Source organism: Cupressus sempervirens, chromosome 4 (genome assembly GCF_028749045.1).
Source record: "Cupressus sempervirens isolate cs-2001-9-10 chromosome 4, ASM2874904v1, whole genome shotgun sequence".
NCBI classification, from domain to species: Eukaryota; Viridiplantae; Streptophyta; class Pinopsida; order Cupressales; family Cupressaceae; genus Cupressus; species Cupressus sempervirens.
In genome coordinates, this window is record NC_143121.1 from 296602319 (window position 1) to 296625647 (window position 23329).

The 23329-nt window shown below is 36.7% G+C and overlaps 1 long non-coding RNA gene across 2 annotated transcripts; it reads right to left on the reverse strand.

The window, feature by feature from the left end:
• Positions 1–19505: 19505 nt before the first annotated feature.
• Positions 19506–22357, reverse strand: LOC149561177 (uncharacterized). Of its 2 annotated transcripts, XR_016363783.1 has the most exons (3): positions 20391–22357; positions 19958–20169; positions 19506–19778 (listed from the first exon to the last, which is right to left on the reverse strand). It is a non-coding gene; the product is annotated as an uncharacterized LOC149561177 (long non-coding RNA). The 2 variants fall into 2 exon arrangements; XR_016363784.1 differs by lacking the exon at positions 19506–19778 and having other exon boundaries at positions 19905–20169.
• Positions 22358–23329: the final 972 nt, after the last annotated feature.

The window sequence follows — 23329 nt, forward strand, 5'->3', positions numbered from 1 at the left end:
GGGCGGGTACGGGGTAATTCCCTCCCCCCCACTATATTATTATATATATACTTTTTTTTTTTTTTTTATATATTTTTTTTTTATATATGATTTTATTTTATTCTAATACAAATAAAATAAGTTTTTATTTTTTAAAAAAATTAATTTTGTTTAATCTTTTTTTTTTATAAAAACAATTTCTTCCAAAGGGTAAATATGTAAAATATAAATATATATATTTATATATATATATATATATATATATATATATATATTTATATATATATATATATTTATATATATATATATATATATATTTATATATATATATATTTTTTATTTTTTTTAATTTATTTATCTAGAACTTTTCAATTTCATTAAAACAAAACCCTTATCAAAATTAGATCTAATTTCTAAATCAAGAAAACAATGGTTCTAATTAATTCATCCAGTCTCCATGGATACAAAAATTATTGACGAATAATTAATAACTTCACAAGATTTGAAAGCTTAAAACTTTTATCACAGAGAATTCAGATCTACAAACCCCAGACACGAAGAAGGCAGGAAGGGATAATTGCAAATTTAATGGATAAAAAACACAAGACCCTACCTGATCCTGATGCTATTATGCAACCTCCAGAAAACTGTATGCGAATTCGCTCCTCTCAATAACCTTCCTCTTCAAGACTTTCTTCGTATCAGCCTTCTGAAATTTGCTTCCAAAAATTGTCTTCCTCCAAAAATTCTCGTCCAAATTCATATCCCCCAAAAATGAACCCCCAAAGTTGTGATAAGAAAATTCTCCTCAATTCGGGGCACTAATTGTGCGTTTACCCGAGAAGACTCTTTGCACAACTCAGTTAACTCAAATTAACTTTTATTATCTTTTCTAATTCTTTTGCATTCAACTTTCATGCACATTAAGTTGAATGGTTAAATAACTTTATTTAAAATTTCACTTGACTTCAATTCTTAATTAATTTATTACTTTAAATCTTATGTGCACTTTTAAGAAATTAAAATAACATTATTAATTTTTATAATTTAATCTTTTAATTTAATTCTTATATTTAACTCATGTTTAGATCATGCGATCTAGAATTCTTAATAAATTAATATCTTTCAACTTTTAATTCATTTTAGAACTTAATTGATAACATATTTAATTAATTTAAATACAATAATATTTAGCATTTATTTAAAAATGAACTCCAAATATATTATTATTAAATTAAATAAATATTATCCTGTTCTAAACATATCTTAAACTTTAATTTCCAACTTTAATTCTTTTGTTTAATTAATTAAATATAAAGATATCATAATAATTTCTTATTAAATTAAATCATTAATTAGTCTTTTTAATTAGACTTAATTAATAGAAAATACACCAAGGACTCATAAAGCAACATACGAAAACCCATCATAGAAAAATACATACCAAATCAAACACAAGGGTTATAATCACCAAATTACATCATTTGATGCATTCGAAGAGTACTTAACTCAGATACTTGTCCTAATTATCAATTAGGACAATTGGCTAAAGGGTTTAGGATTTGGACTTAAGAGTTTATCTCCCCTCTCTTACCATTGAGACAGTGCGATAGGGTACGCTCATCCTGACAATTCAGGGAAGTCGATACCCGGTACCTACAACCTGCATAAAATTCACGCATGTACAAACACAATATTCTAAGCTAAACAGGCAATGGCAGGAAGTGGTGCATCGTGTAGATCCCGACTAGTAGGTGACTACGACTCCCTTCCTTAACCATATCAGAAACACTATACATAAATAAAACAGCACGCACACCATACACATGCAGTATGGGGTAAGTATCCATAAGAAACACATGGAATAATGAACCATCTAACTAATCATCATCGATAACCAAAACCATTGACTAATCATCATACATGCATGAAATATAGAGTACCAAGTAATCTCATCATATGATAAACTGAGTGTAAACATCATCTGATAATCTCTAAAATAATAATACTACTCATCAAACATAATTTGGCCTAAAAGAGTTTGGCAATCATATCATAAATGTAGCTTGAAAAATGTAAACTAGGGGCAGGCACTACATCCACCCCCCCTAGACTTAGGCTTACTCCTGGAAGCCTATAAACAAGTAGGGATATAAATCTCGTAATCTAGATGCATCCTCCCATGTCGCTGAAGAGTCATCAGTAGGGTCCCATTGGACCCTTACCTGCTCTATGGTTCGACCCCTGAGGGTCAACTCCCGCCGCTCCAGAATACGAATTGGCTCCAAAGCCAGCTGCCCGTCCTCTACCTGTAATGCATTCCAATCAAGAATATGTACAACATCAGGAATATACTGTCTAAGTACTGAAACATGGAAAACATCGTGAATGCGAGCAAGGCTGGGCGGTAAAGCAAGACGATAGGCAACTAGACCAATCCTCTCAAGAATATCGAATGGTCCCACAAAGCGAGGTGCTAGCTTCGAGCCCTTTCCATAACGGATGGGACTCTTCCGCGGACGCACTCTCAAGAAAACCTTCTCTCCCACAGCAAACTGCTTATCTGACCTATGAGCATCAGCATACTTCTTCTGCCTATCCTGTGCCGTTGTCAAGTGCTCTCGGATACGCACCACCTGTTGCTCCATGTCACGAAGCATCTTTGGGCCCAACAGGATGCGATCCTCAAGGCTATCCCAACTCAAAGGTGTACGACAAGGGCGTCCATATAAGGCTTGGAAAGGTGCCATGCCAATAGAACTGTGATACCCGTTGTTGTAAGCAAACTCCACTAGGTAGAGATAGTCCTCCCAATGAGTCTGCCTATCCATCACGTACATCCTCAACATATCTTCGAGAACCTGATTCACTCTCTCTGTCTGCCCATCTGTCTCTGGGTGATATGCTGAACTGAAGTTCAACTGCGCTCCAAGATCATGCTGTAGTGATGTCCAAAATGCGAAAGTGAAAACATGATCCCTATCTGAAATGATCTTTCGAGGAATACCATGTAGTCTCACAATGTCACGCATGAAGACATTAGCTACTGAAGCTGCAGTGTAGGAAGACCTGATTGGTGCAAAATGTGCCACCTTGGTCAACCGATCAACGGTGACCATGATAGCATCATGGCGTCGAAGAGTCATAGGTAATCCTACTATGAAATCCATAGAGATGATGTCCCACTTCCATGAAGGAACGAGATTCGGTTGCAAAAGTCCTGCCGGATGCTGGTGTTCTGCCTTGACTCTCTGACACTCAAGACATCTAGCCACAAAATCAGCAATGTCGCGCTTCATCTCAGACCAATAGAATAAACGTCGCAAATCTGCATGCATCTTCTTGACACCTGGATGTGCCGAGTAAGGTGCACGATGGGCCTCTGATAGGATCAATATGCGAAGCTCATCCAGTAGCGGCACATAGATCCTCCCTGAAAGTCTCAAAAGGCCATCTGACTCTAGGACATAGCCTAAAAACTTACCCTCCAAGGATCTCCCTGAATTGATCTCACTGCACACCTCCAGATACCATGTATCAGTGGGGAGTGCCTGAAGTATCTGACATCTCAAATCGATACTAAGAGTCATAGATGATATCACATGTTTCCTGCGACTCAAAGCATCAGCTACGACATTCTCCTTCCCCTAGATATACTTCACCTCAAAGTCATACTCGCACAAAAACTCCATCCAACGCCTTTGCCTAGCATTCAGATTAGGTTGCGTGAATATGTACTGAAGACTACGATGATCGCTATGTAGTTCAAATCTGTGTCCCAACAAGAAATGTCTCCATCTCACTAAGGCATGAACTACTGCTGCTAACTCAAGGTCATGTGTAGGATAATTCAACTCATGATCCTTGAGTTTGCATGACTCATATGCAATCACTCGACCATTCTGCATTAAAACTGCTCCAATACCCTCGAGGGAAGCATCTGTACACACCATGAACTCACCTTCTGGATCAGGTACTGCTAAGATCGGTGCACTGGTCAGAAGCTCTTTGAGATTCTGAAATGCTTCTACACACTTTTCTGTCCAAAGAAACTTCTTTCCTTTCCTCTAAAGGGAGGTAATAGGGTGTGCTATTCTGGAGAAGTTTTGAACAAATCTGCGATAATACCCAGCTAGACCCATGAAACTATGAATCTCCGACATAGTAGTGGGTGCAGGCCAATCTACTATTGCCTGGATCTTCGCAGGGTCTACAGAGATACCTTCGCCTGAAATAACGTGTCCCAAATACTGTATCTCTGATTGAAAGAAATCACACTTTGCCGCATTGGCATAAAGTTGATTATCTCTCAAGCACTGCAACACTAAACTCAAATGTTCCTCATGTTCCTTTTGGGACTTAGAATATATCAGAATATCATCGAGGAACACAAGAACAAATCTATCAAGATAGGAACGGAACACCCCATTCATTAAGCACATGAAAACTGATGGAGTGTTCGTCAGCCCAAAGGGTACCACTGTAAACTCATAATGCCCGTAGCGAGTTCGGAAGGCGGTCTTATGAATATCAGCCTCCTTGATGCGAAGTTGATGGTATCCTGACTTAAGATCAATCTTAGAGAACACTGTAGCTCCCTTGATCTGATCAAATAAATCATCAATCCTTGGTAAAGGATACCTGTTCTTTATTGTCACCTTATTCAGCTGTCTGTAATCGATGCAAAGGCGCAAAGAACCATCCTTCTTCTTCACAAAGAGCACTGGAGCTCCCCATGGTGATACACTAGGTCGAATACTACCCTTGGCCAAAAGTTCCTCTAACTGCAAACGCAACTCACTTAGCTCCTGAGTGGTCATACGGTAAGGAGCTCTAGAGATAGGTTCCGCTCCTGGAGTGATCTCAATGCTAAAATCAATGTCTCTCTTCGGAGGCATGCCTGGAATCTCACTCGGAAAGACATCAACATACTCCTGTAAAATAGGGTGATCTAGGGTCTTCCTCGTAGATTCTTCCTCATCAAGCTCATTTACCGAAACGGCAAATACCTGACACCCCTTACGAAAGCTTCGCTTAAGTTGCATAGCAGAGATCATCCGTAGGGATATAGGTCTCGGTATCCCCACAATCTCAACATCCTTCCCTTGGTCATCCTGACACATAATGGTCTTCTTTCTGCAGTCAATACTAGCCCTATGAGAGCTAAGCCAATCCATACCTAAGACCACATCGTAGGAGCCAAGAGGAATAACTCGAAAATCGACTGAAGTCTCAAACCCTCCTATGCTAAGTCCACACTTATGAACCACCGAATCTGTGGAAACTTTAGCACCTGAGGCTAGTTCCACTTGCCAACCATGGTCTTGCTTAACCGACTCCAGCTTACACTTATCAACTAGAGATGGAGAAATGAAAGAATCTGTAGCACCTGAATCAAATAATACAGAGAGAGGTGTACCTCGGATAGCTCCTGTAGTCTCAACTACTGTCCCCTGATGGTCTGCCTGACGGTGATCCACCGCTGCAAATACTCTATGAGATCCACCTGTATTTCCGACTGTAGGCTCAGATGTCGCTGGCCTGGGTCCTGAATACTGAGATGCTCGCTGTGGGCAGTATGCTGCAATATGACCAATCTGTCCACACGAATAACATCTCGTGCCTCTGCCAGATCCTCTCCCTATAGGTGGTGCATTCGACCGCTGGTGGCTACCCCTGCTAGCAAAAGACTGGTTGCTCTGTGCAGGCCGAGATTGCTGATTCTGTCTATTACGTTGAGCATTGCGATTGATCCTAGAGTTGGATCCACCGCCACCACTCTGTGCCTGAGGGTAAAATCCCTTATGCTGCTGAGGCTGCTGCTGAGAATGCTGCTGAGAATACTGATTCCTCCTAAGGAAGGGAGGCTTCCTGATTCCACCGGAATTGTGGTTGCCCTTAGATCTTGCTATAGTAGGCGCTCCCACAAATCCTCCTTGCCCAAAGTTGACACTCTGCTCTACCAGGATAGCTCGATGTACCGCATCCTTCAGGGTCTTAGGCTCAAATACCTTAACACCCCCAATAAAACGGTTGTTCAAGCCTCGAATGAAATGTTGTGCCAACTGTGCTGGGTTGTCACTAAATCCCGAAAAAGGCATGAGCTCATAGAACTTGCGCTCATACTCTACAACGGTCATAGTGAACTGTCTCAGGTTATGGAACTCATCTGCTCTATGCTGCTTCCATTCCTCTGGTAGGAATCGCTCATGAAAACTCTCCAAGAAAATCTCCCAAGTGACACTACCCATGTCAATGCCCAACTTCTTCTCCTCAATAGTCCACCAGGTGGCTCCAAATAACTCTAGATTGGTAATGGCAAACCTCGCTTTGACATTACTGTCAAAGTCCTGCATAGCAAAAATCCTATCAAGGGCAATAAGCCACTGCTCAGCTACATACCCAGAACCTTGCCCATTAAAGGGCTTGATCTTGGACCTCTGAAGATCCTTCATCTGAGAAGATACTATGAATCTATGTCGATCCCTCTGAGGACTCCTAGATCTGCGTCTATGCTCATGTCCAACCTGGTGTGCTCTATCCTGCTCAAGAACAGGAGGTAAGCGATCAATAAGGGTTCGCATCATTTGCCTCAGATCAACCTCCTCAGAGTCAGCATGTCCCTCATCGTGGTTCTCTTCCTGATGCCCACTGACATGCTCTTCCCTATTCTCTTCCTGAATGGGGCTCTCATGGATAGATTCATGAACACTAACATCTCTGCCTCGTCCACAACCTCTGCCACGGCCAAGGCTACGGCCCCTAACGGAAGATCTCGTCCCAGATACCATCCTACAATAATATCCAAGACACAAGATGCTAAAATAACCATGAAACATACTACTGAAATACATAAATAAAAGACACATGTTTTGCAAACAAGATATTTTCAATTTTCAGTTTACCTATAATTTCAGTTTAAGTATAATTTCAGTTTTGAAGTTTTGAGTGTTGAAGTATGAATAAAATAGGTAACTAATAGTTTATATAGAGTTTCAGTTCAACTAGCTTCAAGTTTTAGTTTAAGGTTTGCATTTTTATTCAACTAGTTAACACTAGTGGCGTTCCAATATACCCAGAGCTCCCAATGTAGAAACTTGGGCTTTGATACCAGATGTAACGCCCCGCCAAGGGATCCAAAAGAATTAACCTAAAGTTTCACTAAGTTTGCTAAACATTTTTTTTTTTTAAAGTAAGAAAGTATGACATACACATCAAACAAATAGTAGCGGAAGCAATAACATGTAATCATCGACAAACATACATTGCAAGTTACATTTCTTAAAGATCCCAAGACGTTGAGTCACGTTTAAATTTAATTAATTCTAAGTCTAACAACTAACACATACATATAAAAGAATAATCAGAAACTCCAATGTCCATAATATACATTTGTTCCGAATGCTCCTTGGCAAATTAATTCGGAATGCTCATTCATCCACTGTACATGTCACAGGGTATGAAAGGCTTAAAAGAATATACATATGTAAAGATCAAGATACAACATCCTCAAATCCATGATACAAAGTACAGTAAAAATATATGAAACTATTCACCATACATGATACATCCATACATCCATAATGATAAAACATCTATCATAAAATCTAACCATCCATCATAATAATCCAAGAACATAGTGAAGGTAAATGCCAATCACGAAATCTCCAGCCACGGTGACCACGGAACGGATCTCAATGGTAAAAGTAAAAGCATTACCACCCGACCGCGTGGAACCTAAATGGTCCACTCCCACCGCGCTGAGGAGATAGTCTCAAGTCCCAAATAGGATAACAAAACCTATAATCATAAATACTCTCTAAGTCCAGGAAATCCTATAAGTATGCTAACTCAAGGGTTCCTAAAAAAGATCGACATCTAAATCCCAGAGGTACCACAAGACACGTAGGAAACCTAATATGCAAGCGGGAAAGTGTCATCACAAAAGTCATGTAGAAGTTACCCGAGCAATCCCTTAGGAATCCCGGGTCCCTACTGATCCTGCGGCCACTAGTATCCTCTCGTACTGACGAGGCATACTATGGAATGCAAGGTCGTAACCAAGCGTCCTCTCTACCCCATCCTAGTCTGTACTAGCACTCATGGCATGGGAGAGAACATACAATTATCTTGTTAGGTTCATTTTCTCTCATTTAGTGTAAATGTTTTCACTTATTAAAAACGACTTACAATGGGTTTCTCAAGGCAGCCTCTTAGGGCTCCGACCCCCATTGCAAGCCACTTCCCGACTCTACACATAGATAACCTACCCTAGCTCATGAACTCATAAATCAAAGAATCATAATAAAACCATCTCAGTCCTATACGAGCAACTGAAAATATCATAAAAAGATAATCCACAAAATATATCAGTTCTTCATGAGCAACAGATAACATCAAATAGTAATCAAGTAATCACGACAGTTCTCTATCAGCAACTGAAGGCATCAATGATAAGTCACAAAATCCAATGGTTCTCTAATGAGCAACCAGAAAGTAATACAAGTATAACTTGATCGAGACTCAAAAATGGTTATCAAATATAACTGATCGAGACCCAAAAATGGTTAAGTTAGGTATTCTCAAATACATACATCTCAGCTTCACACAAGGAACTGGAAAGCAATCACAAACAGTAAACACAATCATGTCATAGAGCACTTCATCACATTACCATGGTCAGGTTAAGAAAGATCGAGACCAAATCATCAAGACATCACATTCACAAACCCCGAGCCTCTGGCAACAACCTGAACTGGTCAACGCTAAACCAACCCCAAAACATTCAAAGTACAAAGACAACATCAAAGTCTCAGAGATTGGATCTGAAAGTATATTATTTAAGTTAAGGTAAGGTTTGTGATTTAGTTTCATGTCGAATTCAAGTAACGAAGTTTTCACAACTACCCTTTTTCGAATAACCCATTTCTATAATAACTTTCATTAAATCAATATCCAAATTTATAATTTAGTCAAATAACATTCATTAATAATTAACTTAATTAAACTAATTTTAATTAAATTAATCAATATTTATTAGATCTAATTACTTATTTTAATCCCACTACTAATTGTTAATTTATTAATATTTAAGCAAAACTATTAATAAATTAAAATCTACAACTATATCTATACAATTAATATTTATTTATTAAATATTTAAAAAGTTTAATATATTATAAAAATTGAATATATTATAATTTTTATTATTTAAAATTTTTAATTAAATAAAATTCGTTTTTTTAATAATTAAAAAAAATTATTAAAAAAATTTTTTAAAAAAATGAAATCTCACAAACGTTTATAGCCCGTCGGCTTTGGCCGCAGGCCTGCGGTCGCAGTACCTGCGACGCAGGTACTGTCGGCCTGCGCCGACAGTGGGGGCGGGTACGGGGTAATTCCCTCCCCCCCACTATATTATTATATATATACTTTTTTTTTTTTTTTTTTTTTTTATATATATATGATTTTTTTTTATTCTAATACAAATAAAATAAGTTTTTATTTTTAAAAAAAATTAATTTTGTTTAATCTTTTTTTTTTTATAAAAACAATTTCTTCCAAAGGGTAAATATGTAAAATATAAATATATATATATATATATATATATATATATATATATATATATATATATATTTATTTATTTTTTTTATTTTTTTTATTTATTTATCTAGAACTTTTCAATTTCATTAAAACAAAACCCTTATCAAAATTAGATCTAATTTCTAAATCAAGAAAACAATGGTTCTAATTAATTCATCCAGTCTCCATGGATACAAAAATTATTGACGAATAATTAATAACTTCACAAGATTTGAAAGCTTAAAACTTTTATCACAGAGAATTCAGATCTACAAAACCCAGACACGAAGAAGGCAGGAAGGGATAATTGCAAATTTAATGGATAAAAAACACAAGACCCTACCTGATCCTGATGCTATTATGCAACCTCCAGAAAACTGTATGCGAATTCGCTCCTCTCAATAACCTTCCCCTTCAAGACTTTCTTCGTATCAGCCTTCTGAAATTTGCTTCCAAAAATTGTCTTCCTCCAAAAATTCTCGTCCAAATTCATATCCCCCAAAAATGAACCCCCAAAGTTGTGATAAGCAAATTCTCCTCAATTCGGGGCACTAATTGTGCGTTTACCCGAGAAGACTCTTTGCACAACTCAGTTAACTCAAATTAACTTTTATTATCTTTTCTAATTCTTTTGCATTCAACTTTCATGCACATTAAGTTGAATGGTTAAATAACTTTATTTAAAATTTCACTTGACTTCAATTCTTAATTAATTTATTACTTTAAATCTTATGTGCACTTTTAAGAAATTAAAATAACATTATTAATTTTTATAATTTAATCTTTTAATTTAATTCTTATATTTAACTCATGTTTAGATCATGCGATCTAGAATTCTTAATAAATTAATATCTTTCAACTTTTAATTCATTTTAGAACTTAATTGATAACATATTTAATTAATTTAAATACAATAATATTTAGCATTTATTTAAAAATGAACTACAAATATATTATTATTAAATTAAATAAATATTATCCTGTTCTAAATATATCTTAAACTTTAATTTCCAACTTTAATTCTTTTGTTTAATTAATTAAATATAAAGATATCATAATAGTTCCTTATTAAATTAAATCATTAATTAGTCTTTTTAATTAGACTTAATTAATAGAAAATACACCAAGGACTCATAAAGCAACATACGAAAACCCATCATAGAAAAATACATACCAAATCAAACACAAGGGTTATAATCACCAAATTACATCATTTGATGCATTCGGAGAGTACTTAACTCAGATACTTGTCCTAATTATCAATTAGGACAATTGGCTAAAGGGTTTAGGATTTGGACTTAAGAGTTTATCTCCCCTCTCTTACCATTGAGACAGTGCGATAGGGTACGCTCATCCTGACAATTCAGGGAAGTCGATACCCGGTACCTGCAACCTGCATAAAATCCACGCATGTACAAACACAATATTCTAAGCTAAACAGGCAATGGCAGGAAGTGGTGCATCGTGTAGATCCCGACTAGCAGGTGACTACGACTCCCTTCCTTAACCATATCAGAAACACTATACATAAATAAAACAGCACGCACACCATACACATGCAGTATGGGGTAAGTATCCATAAGAAACACATGGAATAATGAACCATCTAACTAATCATCATCGATAACCAAAACCATTGACTAATCATCATACATGCATGAAATATAGAGTACCAAGTAATCTCATCATATGATAAACTGAGTGTAAACATCATCTGATAATCTCTAAAATAATAATACTACTCATCAAACATAATTTGGCCTAAAAGAGTTTGGCAATCATATCATAAATGTAGCTCGAAAAATGTAAACTAGGGGCAGGCACTACATGTGTGGAGGCACAAGAAGAGTGAGTTGTTTACAGCGCCTATGCAAGAGCTGGGATTAGCAAAATTCTAGTACAAAATGTTGGATGCTAAAAGTTTGGTGTTGATTGAATATTAAATCTTTGAAAAGTTCTACAAAGGTGAAAATTGGGAAAAACAATGCAGTTTGGTGCAGAAATAATATCAGATTGTATGTAAACTATTTGACAAATTTTTTGGGTTTAAGAAGACATAATAGAATAGTGTAGAAATTTTCAGTGTAATCAGGTCTAATCTTCAATGCATCCAAATTCAGTTTGAAGGAAGCAAATTAAGACAATGAAAAATCTAAAACACAAGGTGTTTTCAAAAGATTTTAATGACAACTTAAATGGTGAATAGCTTAAAAACTTGCAGAAGGAAAAGCAATTGGGTATGCTATACGTACTTGGGTGGCAATTAGAACAAATGGAATCTTCAAATGATGTGCTAGCCAAATTGAAAGAGATAGAAACTTATTTGACCAATGTAAAGCAGGTAGATTATAGACCCTTAAATTGGGCTTCACAACCTTCAATGGTGACCTTGGTCCATCCCAAGTTTATGGAGCATCTAGATAAATGGGTTAGCCTTGTGGCTGCTTCTTGTCTCGATGAGATTATGTGGATAACATCTCCTACAACAACCTACAATGATGTGGTGTTGAAGAAAGTTTTGCAGCTGATAGTGAAGAACTTGAACCATTTACAAATTAAAGGAGTTCCTATGAGGCAGGAACAAATTTTCTTGACATGTGAGGACACTAGTACACCCCATCCTGTCAATGAGAATAGTAATAATGAATAGGATGCAAAAGAGATTTAGATCAGTGTAGGGAAAAATGTAGATAAGATGATTTTAGCTATGGTTAGGGAACATACAAGTTTTTACATTCGTGATTTGGAGGTTAGCTTTGACAAACAGGTTGATGAGGTCTGTTGTACTCAAAGTAACAACATGTTGGAGTCTTTGTATGATGAACCAAATGTTTCTTATACACATATAAATTTAGAGAAACAATCCAAAATGACACTGCAAGATGATGAACCACTTTAGCATGACAATAATGAGATGTAGGCCTTAAAGAACCAGCTGAAGGTTAGTGAAGACATGGTTGTGGCATCTTTAGTACGTTATGAAAACACTCACAGAATGGTTGAGGATATTTATAGGAAGGCTCATAAGGGAGTGGAAGCAAATTGGCTTGTTGTTGATTTGTTGGTAGTCAAAATAGCCCTTGAATCTATGAAGATAATTTATTTATGTTTTCTTTCCGACATGGATTATATTCTTGAGGTTGTTGGAACTTATGTCGATTAGTTGAATAAAGAAAGGAATGAGATCATGGAGCTCAACGGGGATCTTAAGTATGCTCGAGAGGCATTGGATGATCGTCAAATTGCTCTTCAAAAAGAAGAAAATCAAGTTACGATCAAAAATCATTTTCGAGAGCATGAGGGTAAAGAGAGGCAGGAGTTTTTCCAAGAAGTAATTGATGAACTTGATAGCATTCAGCAAACTTATGACTTGGACAGATGTCCCAAAAAACCAAGTACCACAATTTCATATCACATTCAACTTGTAGACAACCCCATGTTTGAAGTAGATCTTGATTGGACTTCCAATAATCCCCTTTTTGAGATAAATGAGGGAACTCTTTTTTATTGTCATGAAGAGGATGATCATGACTTAAAAATATTGGATCCAGATACAGTTCCTAGTGGTGAATCTTGGTCACAAGATTGGTGTGGTGAATTGACTATGGTCACTCGTCATTTGATAAGTCCAAATATGGTTCCCATTTTCAACCCATATAGGAGTTGGATGGATTTCATACATTAGCAATTGAATAGATCTTGGTGGAGTATTGATGAGAGTTATGTTCAAATCATAGGGAATGGTTTTTCAGCTTCATTCTTACTCATAGCACCTGTGTACTTGAAGTTTCTCCTAATTGATGACGACAATATGATAGTTGATGTGCCCTTGGTGTTGTTTTCATCTTTTCAATAGCTTGTTTCTTACATCAACTATTTAGGTCGGGTCCTCACCATCTACTAGGTTATACATAGCTTTTTGATACATTTCTACCTCAGCATATTACTTGGTCATGACAGTAGGGTTTGGGATACAAGTGTTGATTGTATGTATCTATGGCATTTAGAGGATTTTGTTGTAGTTCTACACACTTTGAGACTGCATGCAATTATGATCAGATGTGTACAACCTATAGATCCAGCGATACTTCATAGATTAACATGAGATCCAAGGATCCGGTTGATGGATGGGTTGCAGTTTGACACCTTGCTTTGCAGTATGACAAAATTTGTTTTCAAATTGGGCTACAGAGTTACCTGCAAATTCATATGGGATCCTAATACTTGATTACTTGAGGACAAGCAATATCAAGGAGGGAAGATTTGTAATGTCCCCTTTTTGGGACATTAGAAGATTTAAAGACATTCATATAATATTAAAATTGACTATAAGAGCATGAATTAAAATTAAAAAGGGTCAATTTAATATTATAAGGTGGGCTAAAGGTGACCAGGAGGAATAAGACAAAAGACGGGAAGGGAGTCAAAGAGTCATAGCTTTGGGGATTAAAAAAGAGAGAAGCTCATTCATTCGGTTATGCTTGGTTTATGATTCAAATTTCAATTTTTCTCTTGCGAGAGTTATTCAGAAATCTTCATCTTTCATCCAACATGAGGACGTAGCCCCTCATGCCAATAGACAGTGGACCCAAACCCATTGTCTGTGGAGATGTCACATCAAGTGTCTTGCATGTACTTACAAGTTATTTCCTTAGTGCACCAATATGGCTATAATACTGTGTTTAAGATTTGGATTGTTGCATGCTAGTTATTGTATTGCTAAGGTATAATACAATAACATATTTCATAGATACTTTATGAGAATTTTACTGGCATATATTGTTGGTTTGTAAAGCATCATCATAAGTTCTAAATATTATTTTGAAGGGGAAAGCGGGTAAATATCTATTGGGGATATTTCATGGAGGCCATAAAGAAATGTTAATGCTTTCGCCTGATTATTTGTTGTTATTATAAGTAAAAATTATGATCCAAGAAGCATGGATCCTTCGTGGTCACGAATGACAAAACCAACCCCCAATATACTAGGGTTACCATGCGAAGCCCCATAAAGGTTTAATTTGAAAAAGGGATGTGTAGGGGTGTGCCAACGGACCTCTTTTTGATTGATTTTGTCCTTTGCAATAGGTAATTGTGCTCCAGGAATAAGAATTCATAGATCCTTCCATTTATTCTTCATATAATCATCCCAAGATGTGAAAACATCAGATGTTTATGTGGGAAAGATGGTGTTGTTCACCAATTCAATAACAAAGTGTTCAAGTGTTGTCAAAAAAACTGAAGCAGAGAATCAAGAAGAGACCAGAGATTATTAGGAAATGGAAATGAAATCCCTAATATTTTTAATAGAAAAGACCAACAATTATATGCAAAATGACATTGTAGAAAAATGTGATCAATAGTTTCAATGTGATTTTTGCAAAAGACACATATAAAGGATAACCAATATTGAGTCTAGACAAATGATCACTTGTAAGTATCAGCTTTTTCAATGCCAGCCATGTGAAATAGCCTCCTTTTGGGGAAACTGAAGGATTTCAGAAAAATTTAAATGATCTATGTATTACAGTTGTTCTGTAGAAAAAGATATAACCTACTTTGCACTGCAGTTGATATTTAATTTTACATATAACTAATGATGTGTGATTTTATTTTGGTCTCCTGTGACACTTTAAATTGCAATGGTCACACCCACAAAGACTTTTAAGGGAGGAAACCTCTCAATTAGTTTAAAGTAGATATATGTTCAAAACATCAATTTACATGCATTTATAGTTAACAATGTTTTAACTTTCATTACACATTTTGAACTAAAAGCATGAAGATTCCAAAGTCTATAAAAACTAACATTAGTGATTTCAAGATTTGATTGTGCACTTTTGAAACATAGGCATTTCATGCGAAATATCATCATTCATAAGAGTAGTGGGTGGAGAAGAGAAAAATCATTATGAATTGTCTTTTATGTTTATGTTTGTGTGTAAACAAAAGAAAAAATCATTTTTTGTATATGTACATATTATTCAATTCTGAGTAGGTGTTTACAATCTATATGAGAATTCTTTTAGTGTTGCTTCTAGATAGCATTTGTGAGTAATTTTTCATCAATATTTAAGTCAAAAACTAAATGCCGAACTAATTAGCTATAAAAAAATGTCCACCATGCCACTCTTTATAACAAAAAGGACCTGTATACAAATTTGAAATGAAGCTCCCACCTACGTCACTGTTGTCGCCTGCGCAGAATGTGGACGGGCCAGTTTTTCCCGTGTTGCCTTTGCATGGGCCTTTGCCTGATCCTGGCCCTGGCCCTGTCGGCTCTTCTTTGTTAACGCCTTCTACCCCAATTTCTAGGTTGCGCGACAGTGCCCTATCCTCTCCTCTGGTTGTTCCTAATGGGTCGACAGTTGAGGCTCGTAGATCTGCCTTATCTTATGCAGATGTTGCTGCCTACAAGGCTAATTTAGGTGGTCTGAATGTGAGGTCAGGTTCCCAGGGTGGCTTTGGGGGTCCGAATGCGCAGTTGGGTTCCAAGGATTCTGTGCCAGTTGTTGTTGGCAACTCGTTGATTCTAGAGTTAGAACTGACCATTGTTGAGGATATTTATGAATAGTTGGAAGATTTCTCCTCTTCGGCCACTATTTTTCGCTTCAAGGGTTTCTGGCCCTCACTATTGGACTTGCATGCTTGGATTGGTCGTGTATGTGAATCCTTTATTTCAAGTACAACTCAAATTTACCCTGTTGCCAGGGGTTTTTTCATTGTGAAGTTTGATTCAACTAAAGGTAGAAATGCTATTATTTGTCAGGGTTTCTCTTGGGATGAGAAATTTCCCTTGATGGCTAAACCTTGGTTCAAGGATTTTGACCCATCAACGGAATCCTTTAACAAGGTCCCTCTATAGGTCAGATTGTCGAATCTTCCCCTTCACCTTTGGGTGGATTCTATTCTGGAGGCGGTGGGGGAGGCCCTTGGGGATTTCTTGCTTGTGGATTCTACTTCTTCCAATGTGTATTGCACCACTTAAGCTCGGATCCTAGTTGAGGTTGACATCTCCAAGGGTCTCCCAGCGATGATTTGTTTGGCTTCTCCAATTGGATCTTGGGTCCAGTGTCTTGATTATGAAGGAATCCCTTTCTGTTGCAGGAAGTGCCACAAGACTAGTCACCTTCCTACTCGTTGCTCCTCTGAAAAATCTAGACCAAAAAAGTCTCCTTGGGGGAAGAATGCTTCGGATGATCACTACATTAATCTCAAAGCCCCTTCCGTTGGGGGTGGTGACTCTTCTCTAGACTCTCAGGTGGCTGCCACGGCTGCTATCCCGAACGGCTCTCCTGCTGCGCTGGAGCCCTCCTCTATTCCACCCTTGTCTGCGGTTGCTTCCTCTATTGATGTTTCTTCGATGGAGGCGGAGTTTGTACTTCCTACTCCCTCTCCTACCCTGGTTCTGGATGTTCCTCCTGGTCCTGTTGGGGGCCAGGACCCTATTCCCCCTCCTACCCCCACCCCTGTACTAGACTTTCCTCCTGGTTCAGTGGGCGGCCAACTGGCTTCGAGCTGTTCTAGGGAGTTTGTTGTTTTTTCAAATTCCCCTTGGCATTCTGTTTCTTCAAGGGATTGCACTGCTGAGGCAGTCAAGGTGGAGGATGGTTGGACTACGGTTAAAAGACAAAAATCAAGGCCATCTACTCCTCCTTTAGAAATGAATCTTCGATCATGCAGGGGAGGCTCTAATTCAAAGGGCAAATCGTGATGTATCTGGCCCTACCTCCTTGCTAGATCTTTTCTTATGGCTGGTGATAGGCTTTTTTGTCACAATGGTTACCCTTAGTTAGGGGGGTGACTAGTTCTACATTTGTTTGTTGTACCTTTGGTATATGCGCTCATTGAAAATCTTTAGTCTTGTACAAGGTTTCAAACCTGTTTTACCTAATCAAAAACAAAAAGGACCTGTATCACAATTTTTAAGTCTCTCTATGATGAAAAATTGATAAAGTTTGTATATTAAGAAAATACAATCAAATAGAAGTAGACAAACCAGCAAGTAGAAGGACACAAATATATTAAAAATAAGGATTTATAGATGGCCAGCTGATTGGGGGAAATAAATTAGATTGTAGTTATAACCAACATCACAAAGTTCAAATTCAAGCTCAAGTTTGGCGATCATAAAATTTGAAGAAAAAGGTTGACACTAAATTCATAATATAAGAATATTATCTATTTTTTAATACAACATATATTGACAAAATTGTCAAAATAGTTTAACATTCTGGATCAATTTAAAAACATAACTCTATATTATTTTAACAGTGTTATATTAAGTAACAATATTATATTAAGATTATAAAATTCGAGTGAAATTTAGCAAAAATAAGTCCAATTATATAACTTAAGATTATATTTGTGAAATTGTTATTAAGTATTTCAAACATTTAAAGACGTCCAGTAAGTACATATGAATCAATAAACAATCATTTTTTATTGGAATCCCAAGCGTGCTGCAACAATCAGCTTCTCACTTTCAAAGTCACTGTCAATTTCCCGTGCTGCTTCATCAAAAATGCATACTCACCCCTTATTCACTCATTGCTTTGCCACCACTTTGGGCTTAAATTCAAAGGCAAATCCAAGTTGTCAAGCAAATGTTTGGCGACAGACACCCACTAAAAGTTGCCCTCGACATACATTCTTCCTTAATTTTATCCTAATTTATGACAAAGATTTGTAACCATACAATCATCAAATTTAGGCATTCCTGGCTAGAATTTAAGTGTCAACGCAAGCTGTCAAACCAAATACTAGTGACAGTTATCCAGTAAAACTTGCCCTTGATATGGTAGACATGCATCTGTTATCCGTGTTCATCTTTTAGAAAAAGACCATGTGTATCACTGTAACATTCATTTAAACTATGTAATCCTTGTACTGACACAAGTTGCCCTTTCCGCTGTTCATTCCTCCTTTTCAAATTGCCAGTCCTAAATCAGAACTTAACTTACTGTTTATTGTAGACTTCATGAAAGAGTAATCTATATAGAGTTTAAATTCAGTAGATGTAGTTATTTGTCAAAAAATATTGCACTTCCCATGACATATTTCATATGGATCTTTTATAACTAATAAAAACAGAGGGCCTGTTAGTTTCTGCTTTCTTCTAATCTGAATCCTGTAAATACTCGGAGGTAGAAAAAATCATTTGCACACAGATTGCATCAACCATTTCTCTATTATTTAAAATTCTTATCTCTTCTCCAAGAGAAATACAACAATTGATCTTTGAGCATCTTTTTGTGAATATTTTTGGGGCAATGGGTATAATGACACTCGTAACTTTCAAGGATAGAGTATTTGCAAGAAGGAAAGTCGTGAAAGCCATTTCATCTTTGACTCATATCTAATGTTATTTCTATGTATACCTTCTTTAGATTTGGAAACTTTGTGTGAGCCAACAAATTTTGCTCTGTTGCATCTTGCTTTGTCACTACCATCTTGCCTAATGTCATGTCCTGTAATTTCAAAATAGAGCAGGTTTCAAATTTACAGCTATATCTAGGGTCAAGATCTTGGAAAGACACGGTCTTCAACCAGCCTTCTCCTTTGAACGACTTGCTAGAATGAATAACCACTCATACATGGTCCTGGGCAAAGATGAAGAATGAGACTGCAATATATGTCTATTCAAAATAATTGAGCAAGGACACTGTACGGTCACAACACAGGCAACTGCAGACTTGTGAGAAGTGCAGATCAACTTTGTGCATCCCATAGAACTTTCCATACAATTTTTACAGGAAGCGTTGAGCAAAAATACATGTTATTAATAATATTTGAATCTATTGTAGACATTACTGAACCTCTATAACTATAGTTTGTCATATTGTGATGAACAATATGCTCTCTTAGTCTCAATAGAGACGGAAACATTTTTTAAAGAATTGTAAATTTCATGATTGAAAGATTTGTTTTGACATCCCCAATAATGACAGTAGCTATAATTTTATGCATTACAACTGTATGTTTTATGTATACATGTACAAATAGATCTGTACAAACCTGAAACTCATACACTTGGAAGACTTGGTATTGTAATTTTACAAAGGCATCTGCCTATGCACCATTCATTGCCTGACTATAATGAGACTTGACTTCCGCCGTTATTATAGGTGGAATGAGTTATATTATGCAGTTTTTATGAGCTGATATTTGATGACGAAATTTTAAATGGATTCTACTCTTATTTGTATAATGCGAACCTGCAACATTTATAATATGTTTAAGTAGTGTTATCAAAAATATTACCATTCAGCTGCTGTTCTTAAAATATTAGACACGTCTTTCAGATCATGACAATTGAAGCTATGATTCATTTTCTCAACAGCTTGTAAGGAAGGAAAATACCATTAAAAGAAAAATGAATAAAATCTCGACTAACCATTAAGGTAGAGACATGTGGAACTGCCTGAATAAGTCTACTTGAATTTTTCTCTTGCTTTTTCATCTTTGAGCATCATGCCTTTACTATCTTGGGAGCTTTATTGAGAGGGCTGAATAACTATTACCCGCATTTCCATTTCTTCCTTAGACTTCCCGGCTGATATGTTGTTCTCCATGTAAAAGCTCTCATTGTTTTTGGATGACAATATCCTGCCAATTTATTTGTCAAAAACAATATCCACAAAGGGATTTTGAGCCTTACGGAAATCATGACAAAAAATACTGCTACTATCAACCACAAAATATGGATTCATATACAACTTGATAGAATTAAAATTCATGATTGGCAAACAAAAATTGGGCGTTAGTAATACTAATTACTACTGCCTACACTGCAGTTTTCAGATATGAACAGAATCATGTATATGAACCTGCAGCTTCTTTGTGTATCCAAGATACCAATGCGTTGACCAAGTCAAAGTTGTGCTGCTTCCATTGCTTGAACTGCTTCTGGGACTGGCTATCCAAAGAGCAGCTGGGCTGTAATGCCCTTGCAACCATATTGATTCATTTCCCGCATCTACCCATGCTGCCAATGTATAGTAGGGGCATCTGTTTCTGCCTTGTAAGCTAAAGCATCAACTACTTATAGGTAAACAGATGAAACAACTGCCAGATAACAACTTACAATAAAGCGATAAAGGTCCAGATTTATTAATAAATTGTGCATGGTTTTAGTAAAATACTTAATTCTGGATTTCGATACATGAGCTCAAAACATATAGTGGACAACACATAACTAATCATTCAAAAACGTATATAAAAATTGAAATAGCAGTAGCCTAAATCAATGTTCGGTTACATATTACAGGAGAAAATTCAAAAGAAATAACAATCTTTTCACGAGGAGAATAGATTGTAGAACATAGACCCATTTATTTGACATTTACTGCTATGAACTTCTTGTGGAAAAGAAAATAAAAGGGTTTATCAATGATTCTTTATTCCGTAGATGAGGACAAAATTGCAGTGTGCAACCAAATAGGTAAGTGTGCTTATTATATGTGTCAGATTTCCCTTCTCTAAGCTTCTTGGGAGTTGCAAACAATTTAACCTTCACCACTTAAACATATGTTTAGGAGTCCGGTTCTAACCAATCCCAGGGACTTTTTAGTGGACGCATATGATGGACCAAATAAGTTCACCTGCAATTGAATCACTTTATTCATTACAGTTCTGTGTCATGGTGTTGAATTCACTCAAAACTGAAAATTTCATACCTATGTATATATTATCCAAGATGTAATCCAACGAAACAACAGAGCTTATCCATATCATATTTTGGACAATCAGCTACATCTTTAAATTTATGCTTTTTGTAAGAGATTAAACTGTTGTGTAACTGGTTTGTTTATTCTCAAATCAGAAGGGGCATAAGGACAAAAGGTAATCATGGTTGTCTCAACCCTCCATCATATCGCATTTGTGCGTTAAGCAGAGTGTAAACATCATAACTCTCACAATTGTTAATTTAGTAATTCTTTTACTACAAGCACATTAATAACAGTGTTCAAGATATTGGGGCAGATACATACCTTTTGAGCACCCCTGAAGTAGAACTTCCTTTTTATCCAACATCTAATCACTTTACTGCAGATTAGTCAAGGTGTAATGTCTCCTATTGGGACTCAACTTGATTTAGCCTTAAATTCCTAATTAGGATTTTGATTGTGCTTAAGAACGGCAGAGTGAAAGATTTTCAAGAATGGAGATTTACTCGTCTTTAGGGCACTTGGACACCAATCTACAAGTAGACTTAGTCAAAGTTTATGGAACATTAATAATCTAAATCTTCCAGTTCATGACTAGTAATGATATGCTTTATTTTATCAGCAACACTTGTAATGAAAGTGAATATTATTATCTGTTTACAATCCGACTTACAAGAATGTCTCTAGCAGAACTAACTATCCACCAAAACAATAGACAAATTAAAAGGCATATGCAAACTACACCCAATATTTGAAAATCGGCATTAACCCTTGCACCAATGGGTGCAAATGCTAGTTTTAATTTTTTATGAAAGGTAAAGGAGAAAAAAGAGGGTGTTTCAAAGGGGCCAAACTCTTTTACAAAGATAAATAAAGATTTAAAGATTCGGTAATGAAGGCCAACAGACATCAGTTGAACAAACCCACATCATGATCCATAATCACTAGCTAGAGAAGAGGAAGATATTGTGAGTTATCCCATACTGCTTAATTTTGCTGTGAAAAAAACAATTGGCCATTTTTATACATCTACATATTATTTATTCATTAAAATCATAAATTATATGTCTGACAAATTGGCTGTGAAAAAGCTCATCGTACCACGCTTTGTAACAATAACAGGGGACACGGAAAGCTCCTATCTCCCGTCCGACACTGAGGATAGTGTTGGGCTTCATTTGGATGATGAAGAGGAGGTGGCCAAGATTATAAAGGATTTGGGTAAAAACAAGAAGAAAAGTGAACCCAAAAAGAATATAATCAAGGGTGGGAAAGGCTCAGCGGGTAAACTTATTACGTCTGAAGTTAATTCTACTGAGGACTATAATGAAGAGGATAAGGGAATGGAAACGGAAGAGGAGAATAATGTGAAAGATGAGGGTACTAGCAAGGTCCCGGTTCGCAGGAAGGTGGAAAGCCCAGCCAAGAGAAGGGGTAACGAAATGGACACAGATCAAGATTCTGGTAAGGTGTAGAAGACCCCTCTCCACGCCCAGGAGGAGAGAAATGAGAATTATGGCACAGAAAAAACCACCTGTACATTCGGCTCTAAGGGCAGAAAACGGTCTGGAGAAACTATGAAACTCAGACTGCAAAAATGGGCATTGTGAGAGAAACTATCCAGCCCAAGGTCTTGGAGGGTAATGATGGCAAAATTCATGTGGAGGAACTTATTGATCCGGCCATGGTGATTCTGAGTGACAATGCCATGGAGGTGGAGATGAATCTCCTCAACAATGCCCGGAATAGCATGGTGGACAACTTCCAATCTATCAAGTGGATTTTTCATGAAACGGAGGAGATAAAGAACAGATTGCAGGGTCTGGAAAGGAAGGAAGGGGAAGATGGGATTGACAGAATCAGGAATCTAGATATCAGGGTTACTGAGGTGGAAAAAAGAATGGAAAGTATGGAGAGCTCTCTCAACAACATTGCTAACCAGAGCTTCAATATTATCAAAAGATTAAATGATAATATCAAACAACTACATACTATGATGGAGGTTAGCACAGGGGTGAACGATGACATGGAATATGAAGACAACAGGGTAACAAAAGATGATGTCAACCCCCTTGTTGAGAGCCTGAGCAATAAAACGA